This window comes from Aedes aegypti, chromosome 2 (assembly GCF_002204515.2).
Source record: "Aedes aegypti strain LVP_AGWG chromosome 2, AaegL5.0 Primary Assembly, whole genome shotgun sequence".
In the NCBI taxonomy this organism is placed as follows: domain Eukaryota; kingdom Metazoa; phylum Arthropoda; class Insecta; order Diptera; family Culicidae; genus Aedes; species Aedes aegypti.
Genome location: NC_035108.1, coordinates 342079005 through 342094752, shown reverse-complemented (window position 1 = coordinate 342094752; position 15748 = coordinate 342079005). Strand labels below are relative to the sequence as shown.

General features: G+C 38.5%; 1 protein-coding gene across 7 annotated transcripts in view; it reads right to left on the bottom strand.

Annotated features, from left to right (window-relative positions):
* The window catches only part of LOC5579463 (probable G-protein coupled receptor 158), a 382902-nt gene that overhangs the window by 329304 nt on the left and 37850 nt on the right, over positions 1-15748 (bottom strand). For all 7 annotated transcript variants that reach the window (XM_021846130.1, XM_021846133.1, XM_021846132.1 and 4 more), the window contains one exon: positions 6899-7092. The gene's annotated coding sequence lies outside the window, so the exon portion shown is untranslated. The remainder of the gene's footprint in view (positions 1-6898; positions 7093-15748) is intronic.

Genomic DNA, 15748 nt, shown 5'->3' with positions numbered 1-15748 from the left:
TATTCTTCCTGAAATTTCCCTAGGAGTTCTGGAAGTTCCTCTAAGAATACCTTCAGGAGTTTTTGTAGAAGTTCCATCGGAAATTCATCTGCTTCCTGTAGGAGTTCTCCTGGAATTTCCACTCAAAGTTGCTCCGGAAGGTCCTTAAGGAATTCCTTCGTAAATTCTCTTAGGAGTTCCTATGGAAGATCATGTAAAAATAATTCCAGGAGTTTTTATAGAAGTTCCATCGAAAGTTTCTCTGATTTATGCAATGAATTACTCCGGAGTTCCCAGGAGTTCCTCCGGAAGTTCGTCATGGGGTTCTTACGGAAGTTTTTTTCTCCAGAAGTTACTTTTTACGTTTTACCAGAAGTTCCTCATTTAGTTTCACTAAATGTTCCTCCGCAAGATATCTCAAAGTTCCTTCGGATCCTCATCCTTCCATTAGGAGTTTCTCCGAAAATTACGCTAGGAGTTCCTTCAAAATTTCTGCTGAAAGTTCCTCCAAAAGCTCCTATAGAAGTTTCTCTGGAAGTTTCTCCAGACGTTGCACTATGAATGCTTCCGGAAGTTTCCCTGGTAGGTCTTCCGTTTTTTGACAGTTCCTCCGGAAATTCCTGTACGATTTCCCTCAGATGGTTCTGCAGTTCTGGAGTTCTTTTGGATGTTTCTGTAGTATGTTTTTGGGATGTTTGTCTAGGAGTTTCTCCGGAAGTACCTCTAAGAGTTCTTCCACAAGTTTTCTTAATAGTTTCTCTGCATTTTTCCCTAGGGAATTTCTCCAGAAGTTCCGCTACTAGTTCTCTCGGAATTTCCTCTAAATATGATAACAGAAGGTCTGCTAGGAGTTACTGAGGAAGCTCTTCCAGAAATTTCTCCTGGAAAAAAAAATTCCGCAATTCTTCCGTAAATTCCCTTAGGAGTTCCTCTGAAAATTCTTCTAGGAAATCTTCTAAAAATAATTTCTTCTATTTCATTGAAAAGTCTTGAGCGGTGGAAAAAATCATGGTCTAAAGAATACCAAATATTCCTGGCAGAATAGAAAAATACATACCTGGGTGATTCCCACAGGACTTCCCCATGATCATAATGGAATCACTCGTGGTTATAACAAACCTTCAGTCGACTCTCTACATCTCGATGTTCTACATGTCGATATCTCTCCCTATGTCGATGATTTCATAAGTCCCTTCAGTCTGCATACATTTGCACTCTCCATATCTCGATATCCTCCTTATCTCGATATCGCCATATCTCGATGTGATTTTTTGTTCTCAATTTTCTCTCCGTATGTCGATATGACCAATATCGAAGGGTACTAGACCAAAGTTTTGGGATTCAAGCCTGATTTGCTACTGAAAAGGAATCGCTAAAGAAATTTCTCGTCGATTCCTTTCAGAAATTTTCTACAGCGACTCCCATTCGAACTGACATTTCTTTTCAACTGCGTACTGCGATCAGAAAAAAGCGCATTCTTGATCTATTTCTTGCAGAAATTTCCCATCCATCAAGATAGGCCGAGAAATTACATTGTCAGCAGCGAATCAGGCTTCAAAACAAATTAGGAGCACAAAATGACGTCTGTTTATTACTACTTATTATTAAGTAGTATTACTTTCTTGGCAACGGAGTGTTTTTCAATAATCAAAAAATTGTTCTTTGTCTCGATCTCTTCCTATCTCGATGGTCCCTTCAATATCCAGATGTGGAGAGGCGACTGTATTTCTAATATGGGTTTTCTGGAAGTTCACCTTGAAATCCTCATATGATTTTCCGAGAATATTTGTTTCTCAGGAATCGTCGATTCTCACCTCCATCGATTTGCTCTCAATCTGAGAGAGAGGAGACAGCTGGCTTAGATTGCGAGCTCCCAAAAGTCAAGAGCACCAGTCAAGAGAACCTGTCACCAACTGTTATTGGAAAACCCGCACATTCGGAAGGCAGATCGTGTAAACCCGTCAAAATTCAGGTGAATGATATTCAAATTTGTTAGTGTTTTTCGATGATTTTGCATTTCAAAAAGTTGAATACCTAAATATAGTTGAGTGTTGGCAAACTGCTATTGCTTTTTTTAATCATATCCTTTTTCATAGTGAACAATATGAAGGGAATATGATTTTGACCAAAATAAATTCATTTGACCGTTGTGTAAAATCCAATAATCAAAGAAAGAAGGCAAGAAAACATGCCAAATGTCAGTGAGTTGTCTCCTCTCTCTCAGATGCGAACTATCTGTGGCTCTATCCCAGGGGGGTGACATGAGCCAAACATTAGCAACTCAACATAGATACAACATGGCGTCCTGTGTTTTTGTTTTGATTGTTTTGGGAGGGACAAAACATATGTTTTTATGAGAAGGAGACATTAATGAAACCTCGCTGATGCGTATACCATTAAACAAAATGATGAAAAAATGAAATGCGTCATCAAATTGGACGATTCAATGCGATATGTTTAGTTGCCAGAAACTAGCACTAGCAGCGTATGAGCCGTATACTAGAAAATCAGGAGCAAATTTAGGGCAAACTGATCAGAAAGTGGGTACCAAAACAATGTTGGGAAGCACCAAAATGTATGCTGAATGACAGCCGTGTCAGTCTCCAGCTCTATCCAGAACTTCAGATTCATCGTTCAAGAAAAATAAACAGATCAGAAATGAAAACAAATAGAAAGGCATTTCTGTCAAATACCTGCAAGGGTTGCCGCAAACTTGCTTTCGAGCAGTTTGTATCAAGGTATTTAGAAGGGATATAGTTCAATCTGTCACTGCATCTGTCATATTGAAATATCAGATGAAAGCTGGCGAGCTTGTTTTGGTTGGAGGATGCTAGAAAAAGTTATGTCTCACACATTTCACCAGAATGCTTGGATTGGTTTAAATCACTTATTATTATATTAAATTCTTCGAAAAGGCTTGTTACGTTTATTACATCATTTCAAACCCAAACGGAAACACGAGAGGACACATAAATTCTACTTACAAGGGAAGGTCACGATGGTGTTACACGGGGTTTTCAACCGGACTATTTTTGTTAGATTCTACATGTCGAAATATGAAAAACCCCAAAGCCTTTCGGGTGATGGACCAGTGGTGTAGCCAGGAGGGGCTCTGAAAGGGGCAATTTTGTACGTATATTATATTATTAAGCTAATTGCAAATTTGACAAAAATATTTTTTTAGTATCTATTGTGATGGTAGAAAACAGAATTGACATTAATGTATGTTTAAAATGTATTTTCCATGCCATTGGCTTAACTAACATGGAATATGGACACCCACACAAATTTGGTTTTATTAGAATAGTATACCAATACTAAACCCATCCTGATTGCGCCTATGGCATGGAAAATACATTTTAAACATACATTAATGTCAATTCTGTTCTCTACCATCACAATAGATACTAAAAAAATATTTTTGTCAAATTTGCAATTAGCTTAATAATATAATATACGTACAAAATTGCCCCTTTCATAGCCCCTCCTGGCTACACCACTGGTCCATCACCCGAAAGGCTTTGGGGTTTTTCATATTTCGACATGTAGAATCTAACAAAAATAGTCCGGTTGAAAACCCAGTGTAACACCATCGTGACCTTCCCTTGTTAGGAATGCGGAAGAAAATTTTCACTTCATCGGTAGGATTTGTTTTCTGTGGTAAGCAATCCCATAGAGCTTAGTGATATTTGAACACACGTAGACTAGCATACGCTCGTCATACACTGGAAAGGAGAAACCAATACAAAATTTCTCTACGTCACAGTGAGCCGAGATTTTGCTGTCACGAACTGTCACTGTGAGCCCGGATCTTAAACAATGGACAAACATGAAAAAAGCGCATAATTAGCCTAAGCATATTATTGCTTTTCATCAAAAGTAGCAAAAATCGAATTAGAATCAATTCGTGCACATTCAAAACTAACGTCACGAGAGCACCGTTTTTGTCTAATTGAATGTAACGTATTGGAATGAGGCTCTTCTTACTGTATTTATTAAAACTGAAAATTAAACGCATAGAAAACGGTGGCCCTTTTTCAATGTTTGTCCAGAAAGATCGGAGGTACACAACAAATGAAAACTAGCAATTTTCACTAAACCTGCCTTGATTGTCGTTGGCAAACTGGAGTTATCTTGCAATTTGGAAAACAATTGAATCCAATTTCGTGTGTAGTATCTGTGTCTCCCTCCCAGGTCATACACATTTTGTTTTTGTTTTCCTCAAAGAAACTTGCACGCGCTTTCCAGACTCATCAAAATGCATATGAAAATATTACCCAATTTGAAAAATTTACACTCGGATTCCGGGTGTTTTTCGAGACAGAGTGCATATTGTTTTCCTCTAAGGTTCACAACTACATCTACACTAGGGCACCCATACCATTGGGCGTGATAACCACTATAGAAACGATACATGCAAACATACTCGCCAGCTGTCACTTTCACCTTCCCCGCAGCTGATCTTACCTCGCACTCACTGACTGCACAGATTCCTGAACCTTCCTTCAGGAATCTTGGTTTGTATCAAGGCATTTAAAAAATCACCCTCAAAATGTGATATAAGCCTATGCATGCTATAAAACGTTTGAATTTTACTGTACGCCCTGTTTTCAAGATGCATGTGAGAGAGAGCGAGACAGCACCAACACACGGCGCACAGTATAAGTCATGAGAACAAAAGAACTTATGGGGCGTACAGAGGCCCATGGGGCTCTCCACAAAAATCAACCTCTCTCTTTCACTCTGCCATGAAATGAACAAAGAACAAGGCCAGTATACGTCGAAATTTTATAAGAATAAAAAACAAAACTGTGCGGACCCCCCCCTGTCAAAAATGTATTCAAATATCACGTTCCAGAAACATGATATTGGCCCAATATTACAAAAGTCGCTTATATCATGATGCAACTCCGTATACTGGACATAACATAAGTTAAAACAACTCGATTATCTTTAGAAGAATGAGATTTTTTTCGAATTGGTTGAGCATTCATGAAGCTATTGTCTAGCATAAATCTACTTTCTAGTACAATGCGAAAAAATATGGAGAGACTGGTTTTAACTAATACTAATAACAATTTTAGGCATTTTTTTTTTCGATAATTCAGAAAACTAAACTGAATGCACTGATGAAGGCAGAAAATAGCGTTTTACGCAAGGCAGTGGCGCAACCAAGGGGGGGTTTTGGGGGTCAAAACCCCCCCCAGAGCCGAAAAATTATAAGGTTTCCAAGTATATTTTTGAAATTCAACACTACACATCATACAACTACAGAGCAGTAACTTAGTTTGGTTCGTATGAACACTGTTAATGTCAGTAGTTTTTACAGATTTATTCTTCAAAGTTGTTGTTTTTTTCTTAAACTCTTCATAAGTTTGATAAAAATAAAATTATCTGGTAATGCTATAAAAAGCTAATGAATAACAAAAAATTCAGGCCTTTTATAATCAAACTGAAAGCGTTGAGTCAGCAGTTTGAACAACCTTCAGATATATTGGAATCTTTTCATTGATGCAGTATCTTAAATATCAAAATTCTTACAGTTGCCTCAGCATTTTGCCAAAGTTTGCGATCTCCAGAGCATATGAATTCCTTGATTTTTAAAGATTAGAGAGAAAAAAAAATCTGCGAATGCTATTGAATTTAGCTCCCGGTTGAAGCATTCGCCACCAATTGGAATTTCAACAATGTTGTGATTTTGTAGGTATGAATCAATAATTACATTCTATTTTTTAAGTAAATCGTAAGAAATACATAGGGTGTTAATTTAATTTTTTTGGATTTGTCGATTAAAAACATGAATGCATTGGCGTCCCACTAAACTAGTAAAACAATCGTATTATGTACTAAGTCTTCCAAAAACAAAATTTAATTGTAGCATTGAAAGTTTTAGGGTGTTATCACACATTTGCAAGTAAAATATTCACAATGAAAGCAGAACTCATTTTTGACTATTTTACTCGATTTTCTAGATTGCCATTTCTGTAAGATGTGACAATTCGTCATCTTCTGGCAGTTAAGTTTTGCAATCTTGATTAACTTTTTACCTTCTACAACAATAGGGGCAATGGTTTGTATTGCAAATTGCTGCACTTAAGGTGAAGATGAATCGAAGCCAAAGTTCAAATTTTCAAAAGCACGGATCTGGAGAACCAAACATCCGTTTGAGCTGAAAACCTAATCGATTGGTCATCACCAGCTAGTGACCAATCGATTGGATTTTCAGCTTAAACGGATGTTTGGTTCTCCAGATCCGTGCTTTTGAAAATTTGAACTTTGGCTTCGATTCATCTTCACCTTAATAATCGAAGTCATTTATATTGTTGAGAAATTTCAAAACATAGCGGTTGAATAGCATCACGCGCATGTATTGCAATTGCCTAATTTATTTTACTATGCAAAAAAAAACTTACTTAAATTCATCAATTCGATTTTTTGTCAGAAAATATCTTCTCAAAGAGTAAAAAAAAATTTGAAATTCACAAAACCCCCCCTAGAGCCAAATCCTGGTTGCGCTACTGACGCAAGGAAACTCGTCACTCAAACGATTTTTGTCACCGCTTTGGGGTGTGATGTTATTTGTACAAGTAAGCGTTAATTCTTATGCCACTTCTGGTTGTCTGGGTGTATTTTTCAGTTTGTGTTACTTTTAGGTTGATTTTTGTTCACCATCATGAAATTTTGTCGCGAAATTTCAATTTCCGACCCACAGTGGCCGTGGGTGGCAGCCCGGAGCCCTCCGAAAAGAGATTGAAATTTTGCCAACGCTTGCACGCGATCTAAATTGAATAACGATTCCGCTCTTGCTTTCGTTACACTTTTTGCCTCGATTCGGTTTGCTTTTCCGCCGCCCGCCCGACCAAAGGTGGGTTATTTTACGAGCGCCGAGTTGCACTGTTGCTTCTTTATGTGGACTAACCAGGACTGGAATTCCGACGCTTTCTGGTAGGGTTATTTCCCAAGCAGTGCACGTTTCACGGTGTAGTACCGACGGCTGCTGCTGCCGCTGGAAGGAGCACGTGTCACTCTTACAGAACTTGTTACACTTGGCCGTGTTGACGGGTGGGCCCTTCTACGGAAAAGTTTCCCGGTGGTTTGCTGGAGTATTCGGTCCTGAAATGAAACGAAGGGAAAATCGAGCGATAAAAACAACGTTTCAATGGGCGAGGAAAACACGTAAAATTAAGTTGAAGCTTCCTGTCGACCAGCAGCGGTAACGGAGTGAAAATGTGGCCGAAGGTAAATATAGTGCTGGGATTCCGTGCAATGGTGAACGATTTTCTGGTTTACGGTGCAAGCGATGCACATGTTCCGTTGGATGGGGAACTATAGAACTTCCGTTTTTTTCTTGTTTTGACTCGCTGTTAGTCATGATAGGAATTTTGGATAGCATGGATTTTAACATGTATGAGTAAGAAAAACCTTGTCTGTGAAGTGAAAATAATATCATGCTTTACAGTTTAGACATTCAAAAGCTAACTACAGAGTACGAAACCATAAAGATTGAAATGTCTAGCAGGACAAAGTGTATTTTTTCATTTCTTTAAATTGAAAAAGATGATTGCTAGATTCCAGAGGCCCTATTTTAGTCGAGTGTTTAGAGTCCACGGCTACAAAGCAAAGCCATGCTGAAGGTGTCTGAGTTCTATTCCCAGTCGGTCCAAGATCTCTTCGTAATGGAAATTTCCGTGACTTCCCTGGGCATAGAGTATCGTCGTGCCTCTACCGATGTACGAATGTGAAAATGGCAACATTAGCAAAGAAAGCTCTCAGTAAATGACAGTGGAAGTGCTCATTGAACACTAAGCTAAGAAGCGGGATCTGTCCCAGTGAGGACGTAATTCCCAGAAGAAGAAGAATGTATACATGATGCATTAAATCATTGAAACCCCTTCGTCATTCCCGACCACAGGGCCAGGACGACTATGACATAGTAGAAAAAATTGAATACAAGCAAAAGACAAAAATCAATAGCTCTCAATCCCTTTTGTTTTTTTCCTCCGGAATGTGATTGGAACCAAAATAGCAAAACAAAATTAAATTTGTCCAATTTGAACTTATTTCATTTCTTTACCTTGGGCCATCCGATAGCGACAGCCAACTCTAGCACTACCTAGTAAAATATTGTGCAGATCCCAATTCGGCGAGGATTGTCGACGAAGTTATCAGCCGTAATTGAAATTACATTCCATTTCAGCAACTTTTTTCTCGTTCATTAGCGTGGTTCGTTTGCCAGCTAGGTATGTGAACAGTGAACTCTTCCCAACTCGATATTGAATGGACAATTGAGGTAGATAGGCAAATTTTTGAAATTAATATGGCGAATGCAATCACTACGGTAACTAGGATTAACATTTAGTTAGAAAACATATACACAGAATATCGAGCAAGAAAGAGTTCACTGTTTTTTGATTTTGTCGTGATATCTTCATCGACATGCTATCGTACGCCAGTCTGTTAGTCTTTTTGTGCTTGAAGCTCGGTGGGGGTGGGATGTAAGACGCCGTGTGCCTTCAATCGAGCGTTACAAGAAGGCTCTTATCGAGCACACGTGTGCGAAACATACTAATACGAACCGACGATATATTAAATTACAAACAAACGTGTGCCAGTTGTTGGATCATCAATTGCCTTTTAACGAGCATGTTGTTTCTTTTTTGGATTGATTGTTGATTGGCAAAGTTGTATTGGAATGAAATTTACTTAAAGAATCTAGATTTTTGTGATTTTTGCACATTTATTTTCTCATGTCCATATAGCCGTAGTGGTAAACGCACAGCTATTCAGCAAGACCAAGCTGAAGGTCGTGGGTTTGGATTCCACCGGTCAAGGATATTCTCGTAATGGAAACCTTCTCGGCTTCCCAGGGCCAGGGCTGGAAAGTGTCAATGTAAATAGAGAGTGTCGTGCGACTTTTACATAGATGTCCCCTCACTGTCATCGGACGGCGAGACAATGACAGAGATTTTTTTCACATTCTCTTTCATTTTTCCGTCGCTATGGCTCGTGACGGAATTGTAAACAATATAATTTTTAGTTCATTATCTGGTATTATTGTTATTTTTATAGCTTGAATCATGGAAGAATATCCACTTAACTTATCAAACACAGAGAGCTTCGCCATTACGACGTGAGGAAGTGAGCGCATGAAATATAGTTTCGTGTAGTGACGGTGAGAAGACTCGTTTCGTCAGTGTCGCAAGTCGGTCATGATACTTAACTGCCCTGCCCATGGCATAGAGTATCTTCGGACCTGCCACACGATATACGAATGCAAGAAGCATACTCTGTCCCAGTTGGGACGTAACACCTGTATAAGAAGAAGTCTCATGCTCTTGAACAAAATTAACTATTTAATATATTTGATGGATTCTAAAACATGTCAAAATTAGAAAAAAATGTGTGCGTAACCAGAGGAGAGAAGAATAGAAAAAATAAATGTATCAAGAGTGATTCAAAAAATTCATCAATAAATTTACAGAAAGCTTTACATGATTCCTCTATAATTCTTACAGGCATTTCACTTTTTTCTGAGACTCTTCAAGGAGTTTCTTTAACAACCACTCCAGGGATTATTCCATACCTCGAATTGTTCCTGCGAGTCGTCGGCAATATCTCAAGGTAACATCTTTTAGAACTCTTCTAGTTTTTCATTCATGAATTCTTCCAAAAACTACTCTCAAATGAATTCCAGAAATTAGTATTAGTATGTCTTGTTTAGTAATCATATGTTTCAAAGAACTACTTTACTAAATTCATCTAGGTTCTGTCATGAAAAACTCCATTAACTCTTTGATGGATCCGTCCATACATCCCTGTCCCTTAAATATTGTTAGAAAAATATGGCATTAACATCAATCTGGAACTCTTAAGAAATCTGTGTCTTCCAAGAACTTTTCGATCACAAGTTTCTGTAATATTTCTTCTGGAATTGTTACAGAATTGCTATGATTACACAGTGGAACAAATTTTTGTCCCTAGCTCCGCTATTTCCTTGATTTGAGATCGCTGAATCTATTCCCGTGTCCAAAAATGTCACAGCATGTCTGGTTTTTGAGATACTTACTCTTGACAATGAATTATTAATCAACTTTTGCAATTGCATGCAAGTTTTCTATCCTTTATGCTATTTTAAGAGCTAAATTTACTTAAAAAAGTAAGTGATAGTGCTAAGGCATACGAATTTGGCCTTTGCTGCGGAATTCTGGAAATTCCGCGAAATGCCACGAAATTCGTTAAATCTTTTTTCTGTGTGACAATCGCCGTAAATTCCAGTTTTATGAAAATGGTTTATTATTATGGAGTATGGGTTCTATAGGGTGTCCCAGAAAGTTTGGACACGACTTTACCATACTGCCATTTCGAAACTAGTGCAGATAAAAATTTGATTTTCACACATTTTATTCCCGCACCTATTAAGAGCAGATTTTGAATTTTGAGTAATATTTCCGCTACTTGTTTGTATATATACAATATATGGTGTAACATTTCTGGAAGCTCTCCTTATCAGGCCTGCACAAATCGCGATATATCTGAGCGACTTTGTTGTAAAAAAAATGTGCTAGGCCATAAAGTACGTACAATAAAAATCTGAAAAAAAATATTAATCATTGCTGATACGATAAATGATCAGACTATAGCCTATTTTATTGGAAATCATAAACTCAGGTATATTAAATTTGAAAAGAATCTAAAAATCCGATTTCAGCTGTGGTCGATTTTTAAAATGATCAAACTCCGATTTTTAAAATGGTCAAACAAAGTCTTTGTATATCCGTTAAAACAGGTAAAAGTCTAAAATTTTTGTTGCCTATCCAAAAGTATAGATATTTAGCATAATTGTTTTTATTTAGAAAATACCTGAAAATATATAATTACGTGAATTTGTCTTATGTGGAGAGAAAATTTAGCAGTTTTTCAGAATTTAATTTTTTTTTCAAGTGCTTTCTAGCAAAGCCGAATGAAAATTTAAACAAAAAATTCTTGTGGAACATCTTTGATACAATATACTTGAATTCACCACATCGAAAAATTTCGATAAAAACATTTATTATTGGTTAAGTTTCAACAAAACTCCAAAGTAGGGTCTGTGCTGGCTAGATAACAATAGATTTTCTAATGTCAAAAATTTTAATCCTAAAGGTTATTTTATCAAACAAAATTTTTACAAACATCATTTGAAATACCCGAAGAAAAAATATTAAAACAAAATATTTGTTAGGAAAAATATTGTGATATTCGTTATCAAAATCGTACCCATACTTTCTGGGACACCCTTTATCAACAATTATTGTATTGGTCAGTTTTGATTTGAACGTATTTCTGGTTTAATATTTTAGTTTCAAATTTTGGATTGTTACTTTGGTAATAAACATTTCTTCTCAATTTGTAAAATAAAACCATAGAATAAATGATATACATCTTAATTTATATATTTGAAACATAATTTCCCTGAAAACAATCATTTTAGTGTAAAATATGGCGAAATGTAAATGTCATCCGCGAATTTCCAATAGTTATGCCGCGAACTTCCTTTGTTTCTAGTAATTTTCTTAGGAATTATCTCCGAAATGCATCCTAAGCTTCCTCAACAAAGTTTGCAGAATATTTCAGAGAATTTGAATTTTTCGAAGGAATTGAATTTCTGGAACCTTCCCTGGTGAAAACGACAGTCATTTCTGGATGAAGTTGAGATGCAATGCTTCTTATAGATTATATGATAACGCTTGTGTACAACACGGAATGCAGGATGATTCCGTATGTCCAATGACTAGGACGAAATTGCTGCTTAATGGAGCTGCAACAAATCAAATTTTCAGATATATCCCAATCAGGAATTGTTTAACACATTATATTTATCAGGGGTGTCTAATGTACGGCTCGTGGGCACATCCGCTCCACCGCTCCATTTTGCGCGGCTAGCGATGAGGTTGAAAATTCTTCTCATATTTGGCCCGCTAATTCTTCAGCCAACTTGAATTCGGAATACATCAAGTGATATAATGTGATGCTAACATTTCAAAAAAAAAAAAAAATGTTGGAGTTTCAGTCGGATTTTTGGGATTGAAAACTAAAGTCTTGTTTTTTATCCAACGTTTCGACCCGTATTGGATTTTCTTCAGGGATTCAAACCTATTATAGTTTAATCGTCAATTTTTTGTTTATTTTTCGTTTTTATCCGATAAACCTTTTAATTAATATTGGTTGTTGCAACCCGGACTGCAATTACTTCTTACAATTAGTTTTGGAACCCTGAAGAAGATCTAATACGGATTGAAACGAAGACTATAGATTTTGATCCCAAAAATTTGACTGAAAAGCAGCAGCAGCATCAATACCATCAGGCGTTGCGCTGCCAACGGTTCACACACTGCTTGACTGTTTTTGTCTTTCCACTATGACCGTTTTCGGGCAGCCATTCCAAGATGAATGATTGAAAAAAGTGTTTGTTCGCGCTCATCACAGACGCGTCATCGCTAGTTGCCGCTCAATTGAAGCGTGTGGAGAGAGAGACGCTACCTATTGTGCCATTCATCGGCGCAGTGGAATATTCCACTGCCAGTCAGCGTGCAGCTTCTTCAGTTGGCGCCAATCCAACATCGCGCCAAACTGCGAAGGGAAGCATGAGCGGGAAAATGAATGCTTTTTGTCTATCCGTACTGTGGGCCTATATAAGGCGCACGCATTAGCATGTAAGATTTGTAGTCTGTATCGTTTCCCCACCGAGTAGGCACGCTGCCTCTCGGTGGCAATAAATTAGTAGTAAAAGATATTCGTTGTTCATTTCAATCGTCGTCCACACCGTTAAACCGTAAAACACAACGTAGGGAAAGACGTCCTGGCCGAAACATTGGTGCCGTGACCAAGATCACCGAATCAGAAGAGGATTGAGGATGCCCATACCGTTTCCGGACCCCGCCGTCCACCCGTCGGACCAAGCCGTCCATCCGAACCGTAGCGTTCACCCGTCGGACCCCTGCGTCCATTTGTCGGACCATTGCCATCCATCCGGACCATTGCCGTCCATCCGGACCTCGCCGTCCACCTGTGGGACCCAGCGTCCACCCGCCGGACCGTTGCCGTCCATGCCACGGACCACTGCCGTCCAACCGGACCCCAGCGTCCATTTGTGGGACCCTAGCGTCCACCTGCCGGACCTCGCCGTCCACCCGTCAGACCGAAGTGTCCATTCGTCGGACCGAAGCGTCCACCGTCCGGGCCGTAGCGCCCATCCAAAGAAAAAGGCATCCTCGAATCATCACCTCGAATCGTCGAAACGAATCATCACCAAGAATCATCAAATCGCATCATCCAAGCAAACCGCATCGAATCAAAGCAATCAACGGTCAAACCGATCATCCATTCAACCGGGCGACGATGATCAATCAGAGCAAGCCACCAACCCATTGAAACGAACGATCGAGCCAAGCACCCCGTGGACTACCTAGAGTGAGCGAAACCCAACCAACCATTCAAGTGAATCATCCATGGAAGCAAGCAATCCATGGACCACGCACGATCGCCAAAGTCCTACCTAGAATAGCAGGCATCGATCGGCGATCACCATCCAAATAGCCCGCATCGTTTCCATCACCAAGCAAGCAAATTGAAAAGCACACCATCCCGAGCGTACTACCTACGGTGAGCCCCTGCCCAACCAACAGCAAGCTGCTCATCAACAAATTTGAAAACATTCGTTTTCGGGCGGGAGTATGTTCGCGCTCATCTCAGACGCGGCATTGCTGGTTGCCGCTCAATTGAAGCGTGTGGAGAGAGACGCTACCTATTGTGCCATTCATCGACGCAGTGGAATATTCCACTGCCAGTCAGCGTGCAGCTTCTTCAGTTGGCGCCAATCCAACATCGCGCCAAACTGCGAAGAGCACCATGAGCGGGAAATGAATTGTATATTGTGTATCCGTACTGTGTGCCTATATAAGGCGCACCCATTAGCCTGTAAGAATTGTAGTTGGTATCGTTTCCCCCACCGAGTAGGCACGCTGCCTCTCGGTGGCAATAAATCAGTAGCGTGCAGTGGCGCAACCAGAGGGGGGATTTGGGGGTCAACACCCCCCCCCCAGAGCCGAAAAAAAATGAAGGATTACCAAGTATATTTTTGAACCTTATTACTACACGTCTTATGCAACTACGCAAAAGTAACTTAGTTTGGATCATATTAACAATAAGTGTTTCGTTACAGTTTCGTTACGTTGGTTTTTACAGTTTCATATTCAAAGTTAAGGTTTTTGTCAATTCTTACGCCATAGAAGATTTTAATAAAAAAAGCCCATAAATAACGAAATTTGCTTTTTTTCCTAATTATAAATTTAAGGCTTTGTATGAGAAGTTTGTCATATATTTAGATATATTGGGAATTTTTTAACACTTCAGTAGTGATGTTTTTTTTATTTTTTTTAAACACAGGTGGTAAAACCTAACATTTTGTTTTCAGCATCAGCTCGGTGTTTTTAGTGGTGGTCAATTCAAGGTTAACATAAACATCCGAAGCATTAAAAATGTTTCAGTTAGCTCAGTATTTTAACAAAATTTTAAAACTATTACTATTATACAATCAGAATTCTGTCAAAGCAAACATCCTATTAGGAATTTTAACAATTATGATATTCTAAAAGTGGTGATCATGAATTACAGCAGTTAATCAATCGAATTACGAAATCATCCAAAAATGACAAAACAAGATGTTCACACATATTTGGTTATAAAATCTTCACAGTGAAAGCAAAACTCGTTTTTAACTTTAAGACTCGATTCTCTGGATTATCGATTTTTAACATGAAGCAGTTATTCTCCCACTGGAGGAAGTTAAGTGTTTCAATGCTGGTTGGCTTTCGATCGGCTGTAATAGTGGCAATGATTTCTATTGCAACTTTTTGCACTTAAAGATTCTCATCGTTGAAACCTTAAAAACATATTAAAAGAACAACACAGATGGACAACTTAACGGTATCACGTTTATGCATTGTTCTCTTGTTTAGTCAATTTTTGCTATATCATATGAAATTCAAATTTACAAAACCCCCCCAGAACCAAATCTTGGTTGCGCTACTGGTAGCGTGTGAAAGTCGATCGTTTGATTCTTCGTCCGCCCATATCAAGACACAACGTAGGGAAAGACGTCCTGGCCGAAACAGTGTTAAATCATTCAATCACTAATATTTCGCTAGTGTTTTCAACTAATTGAAATCTATTAGCTCTAACAGAAAGAGCACAATCATTCCGTTGCGATACATATAAACAAGTTCAATTTCATGCTACCTTTATCGAGCAAAAATGCAAAACCCCGAAAACCGCAAAAATCGTGTCACCACTGTGCTCGAGTCATTTCGCATTCGGGGTTGAAAAACGTTAGGAAGAAGAAGATTACAGTTTTGAAGAGCCATGACATTTTTTGGTTTTGAACGGTCATGGTTTGCTTTGGATTTTGATGGTCGTGTAGAAAGATGTAAATGTAGAGGCGGTAAATGTTTGCTCCAGTACTTTTCTCATCACTGCACAGAACATTGAACAGGACGGACATAATTATTTTATCATGATTCCACAGAATTCTAGCCTATCGCATGTGGCTCAAATATCTCACATATCCTTGGGCAGGGGTTTGACATAATTCTGTGAAATCCTGGATAAAATTCTCACAGTTTTCGATACGGAACCTGGAGATGTGATTATGTTAAAATGCTTAGCACAATTTTCACAGAATTCTGGATAAGATTTTAGCAAAATCTAGTGTAGAATTCTCATGTGTTATATT